The following is a 5,446-nucleotide window of genomic DNA, read 5'->3' as shown; positions in this document are numbered from 1 at the left end:
AAATGCATTTATTTTTGGACATAAATTTTTTTCACCTTAACTCATTCGTTTAGTAGTTTAAGTTTACTATTCACTCTTCTGATGCGGTCATCGTTTTATGGGTACAGTGGAGTCCCGCAAACTCGGCATTTGATAGCCTGGCAGTCTGGATAACTCGGCCATCACCTGGCTCAGAAAATTTGTGATTTTTTGAGTCCGAGTTAAACATGGACGCAAGCCAGCTCAAGTCAAATCATTCGCAACTCGTTCCAAAGATTTTTTGCACTATATCTGATGACTTAATACTGACTTGTAATATAAATATAAATGAAGAAAGCTTAAAAATGTATTAAATTTTTTATGTATTTTGCAAACCAACAGGTTTGAGTGATTGGGAACAAGTTACAAATGAGTTTTTGAATTTGTCCAAAATTTTGTGTTTTCAAATATTTAACAAATGCCAAATTGTTATTACAACTGCCATGCAAAGCTTAAAAAACAAATATTTTTGTATGTGAAAGTGTTTTTGTACAATAAAAGGTTATGGTTACGAGAAAATTCCAAAATTAATGGTACATTTCAAACTCTTATGCTATACTTATGTAGAAAAAATAAACACGGCAGTTTGTTTATGGATGTATTTGGTAAATTCATTTATTTCATACTATACTACAGTAGAACCTCTTTAATTCGAACCCCCGTAATCAAAACGCCTCTTTGCTGGGTACTCTATACACAGTGCAGTAGTTCTTTATTGTATAGGTACTGTATTTATTGATATACGCACAGTAATTATATCAATTGTAATGTACAGTACTGTTTATTCACTGTGTTTACTACTGTATTAAATAAACACTGTATTTTCCTTATAAAGCATTTTTTCACTTTTCCCGAAACAATTACGATCCATTTTGAGCAAAAAACAACAATATGTTCAGTAATCCGAACTATTCAATAGTCCGAACTATCCCCGGTCCCAATGAATTTGGGTTAAAGAGGTTCTATTGTATTTACATATAGCCATTGACTACAGTATTGGATGAATAAGAGTAAAGATACATTATCAAGATAAATCAACCTTTTCTTTCTCTTTAGCAGCATGATAGTGATAGGGTTATTTAATCAAAACGCAATGTTTGGATTATATGGAACATTTAATTGTCTTTAACAGTCATAACACAGGCGAGGACATTACCTAACCAACTACCGATTCTGGACATAGAATAGAATAGATATTTAACTTGAAGAAGGAGAAGTCATATAAGTTACTAAAACAATACAATTGTTTATAATAATCAAGTACTGAACACTTGATTACAGTATAGCCTATAGATTGAGGCATGTACGATATAACAAGAATATAAATGCATCTCTAACACCACCCCTGAAATTTATATCCAGCTAAATAAACAAAACATAATATGTAAAAACACACAGAAAAAAATAATAAGACCATAAACACATTTGTTAGCTAGGCCTATACATTTCAGAACAATTTACTATATACATTTCAGAACAATTGCTAGGCATATATATTTCAGAACAGTTTAGTTAGGCCACAAACTAATTATGACAAACAATTCCAACATTTTGTACAAACCTGTCATATTAAACAACCTTTGATTCAACATCATGTAACAAAAAATGTTATTGACATTCTCCAAACTTTCAGATCTATAATATTTAGTTCCTTTCATCCAAGTCTTTGACTTGATCAGTAATCAACTAAAGCCCCCCACACACTACCAGACCAGACCTCCAGACCAGACCGTCTGGTCTGGCGTCTGGCACTTGTCTTATCGTGTGTGGGACTGTCTGCAGACCAATTTTCTCGGACCAGACTGTCTGCGTGTCTGATGGTTGAACCCTCAGACCACAGACGGTCTGAGGTTCCCCCAGCACTAATTTTGTCTGGTCTGTGAGTGTGTAGCGCTGTCTGTCAGACGGCCGACCATCGTGACAGTCTTCATCCATTTGTTAGAGTTCTCACCACGGTCTCTCAATTACGAATGTTAGACCGTCTGGTCTGGGAGTGTGTAGAGCCGTCCAAGACGGTCTGGTTGCAGCCAGACGGTCTGGTCTGGAGGTCTGGTCTGGTAGTGTGTGGGGGGCTTTAAAGCCACTCCCGTTTCCCAGACATTATTTTGTGGGAAAACAATAAACATACAACAAGATACATTTTAATGAACATTTTGAAAAAAGTCAATAAGTTGGTGATTTATTGTGTACTTAAAAAATAAAACTCCACATTCACACAGTATGACAAAATTATTATCTATCTATATATATATAATTAATAGGCAAGCATGTTTCCTGTTGCTCGAATTCGAGCAATTGCTAAGTATTAAAGGTGTTATTTAGAAACAAATAACAGTCATAATTTCTGATGACTTTGACTCAAAGATTATGGAAATGCTCAAAGATGTACATAACAGATTGATAATCAACATTTCTTGTAAATCTATATAAATAAAATTAGAGTTTTGTCTGTACATTGCTTAGAATAATGAACTTTTTGGTTATTTTTACATTTCATAGGTCAGAGAAACCGAATCAAACCTTATCTCAATTTCTGTCTGTCTGTCTGTCTGTCTGTCTGTCTGTCTATCTGTCATTCTCTTGGTAACGCTAAAATACGCACTTTATTACAACTACTCCTCAATAACTATAGCACTGTCCCGCCTGAAACTTATTTTCCAAATACTATACATATATGAGATGGTTTTAGACGTATTTCATCGAATATGAGACAGTTAGATATTTAACAGTAAACCCTTGAAAATCAAGTTTTTGTCGATTTTTGACGTGGAATTTCTGGAAGCCCATGTTAACCTTATGAGAAATGAAATTATTGAATCTTAACAGCTGTTTCAATTAAACAAGTTGGTTCTGTTCTGTGATGTTCAATAGCATTAAAGTTACAAGGATTACCAACAGGGTGCAGCACTAGCACTATTATTTCTTTTACATTTATGACAACAGCTAATTTGCAACCTGGAGGCGAGTGAGCGTAGCGAACGAGCTAACCTGAAGGCAAGTGAGCGTAGCGAACGAGCTAACCTGAAGGAAAGTGAGCGCAGCGAACGAGCTCCAACATACAGGTGAGTGAGCGTAGCGAACGAACTTCAACCAGGACGTGATTGAGCCATGCAAACGAGATCAGATAGTAAAAATAAAAGTAAGCCTACCGTTATAGGATCGACCGGGAGACACAGAGGTAATTTAACCTTTTATTGATTGTCATACCGATCCGGAACAACAAAAAACAACATAAAATGAAGCTATGTATAATAGTTTGGCCAGCATATCTTAAAATATGCAAACCAACTGCTGTTCTTTATATAAGAAGGTTTCAACTGAATATTATAAGATCCCCGTGCGTAGAACGGGTACACAGCTAGTATCTTATAATTTTTCAAAAGCTGATCTTGTCTTTTAGTGTTTTCTACAAATAGCCTTACTCATAGCCGCATAAGGTTGTCCATAATAAGTAATAACGATTATAAATTCGAAAAAAACATCTATCTATCTATACCTATATATAATTAGCTGACCCGACAGACGTCGTCCTGTCCTAATATGGTTTTATATCCATTAAATGCCCCGAGGATTTTTATTACAGGAATTGGTGAAAGATCTACACAAAAAAATACTTTATTTTGACACGTCGTTTGTAAAAATCCGTCCATTATTAACGGAGGAGTAGTGTTTCGTAGAAAACGCCTTCACGTATATATAAGGATTTTACGGGTGGGTGTTTGCCTTTTTCACACCTTTTCCCTACATTTTATCTTATTATTATAGACAGATCATCATAAGTTCATGAGAGGCTGTTTCGATGTATTCATTCAGCTTAGTGAAAACATAATATAGATATGTAGCCTATACAAATAAGAACTTGAACTCTTACAGAGCCTTTGAATGTTATTAGACTAAGGAAAAGGGTTGTGCATGTTTACTACTGCAACTCTGCAACAAAAACCATTTTATATATCTCTAAAATATATATTCTTTAAGTGCACTATGAGCAGCAGCCTAAAAATATATCTAACTTGCCCATGTAATATAGTTACAAAATGCTCAAACTCACATTGTGACATTTATAATTCGGCTTATATTTCTCCAAAATAAAATTCATCTGTGCAGAATATAATTTTATTGTGCTCTTACCGTTTCTAATAACATATAAACACAGAAATCTTGCCTAAAATGATACCTCTTGACAATATATTTGCAGTGGCCTATATTACGGACCGTGGCCCACTTTATAATGGTTGCATGGTTATTATAATGGTTGGTAACATTATTGAAAATAATTAACACGACATTTTGGTTATAAAAGTGGCCTGATGAGTAAATACTATTTAAGCAGCTATTAGAGCTGTCTTCATGAGGTCATTACAGGTAGTGCAATTTCATATTTACCTTGGGCTAAGAGACTTGCAGTGCAGTCTCTTAGCCAAGGTAAAAATGAAAATTAAATGATATTATATTGCATTTTCGTCATCCATTTGTGAGCTATGTTTCAAATTTAAAGCAAACAGTGTAAAATCTTAATAAGTAACAACACATACAGAAAACTACATGTTTCAAATCCAATTTTACCTCGTCTATATTGTTTACCCAAAGTTCACAAACCGGGAGACGGGATGAGACCAATTGTTTCATGCATTAATTCTCCGAGTTATCTGCTCTCCAAATGGTTAGTAGAAAAGCTACAAAAATTTGAATCATTCCCGTCATTTGCTATAAAAAACAGATACCAGTTAATAGATAAAATTAAAGATTTGAAGCTGCAAGAAGATGAATATTTAGTCTCCTTTGATGTTGTATCCCTGTATCCAAGTGTACCGATACCAATAACGAGGTGACTTATTAAGAAAATGGCTCATTTCATTAAAATTACCAACAGAAATAATTAATGAATATTTAATTTTGACAAATCTATGTATGTCCCAAAACACATTTGAATATAATAATAATTTTTTACCCAAACTGAAGGAACGGCTATGGGAAATCCACTATCATGTTTTATAGCAAATATATTTATGAGCCATTTCCAAACAAAAGCAAAAGAAGAAATGGCATATTTTCCAAGAACATGGTTAAGGTACTACGCAGACAACATATTTGCAGTTTTTGATCGGAAAGAAAACCTTAATGACTTTGTCAACATATTAAACTCCATATATCCATCAATAAAATTCACATACGAGGTTGAAAATGATAAGAAGATCTCATTTCTGGATGTACTAATCCTCCTACGGAATGATGAAAAGCTCGAGTTTGATATTTACAGGAAACCAACCCTCACCAATAGGTTTATCACTCAAGATTCTCAACACCCTCCAGAACAAAAAAGATCCGCGTTTAATTCAATGATATATTGCCTCTTAAATACCCCACTGTCCCATAAAGAAAACTATAATAAAGAGCTTAACTACATAAAAGACGTGGATAAGTATAT

Source organism: Macrosteles quadrilineatus, unplaced genomic scaffold (genome assembly GCF_028750875.1).
Source record: "Macrosteles quadrilineatus isolate MER2022 unplaced genomic scaffold, UCM_ALF_1.0 Scaffold_5__1_contigs__length_97177068, whole genome shotgun sequence".
In the NCBI taxonomy this organism is placed as follows: Eukaryota; Metazoa; Arthropoda; class Insecta; order Hemiptera; family Cicadellidae; genus Macrosteles; species Macrosteles quadrilineatus.
Note: the sequence above shows the minus strand (reverse complement) of the source record.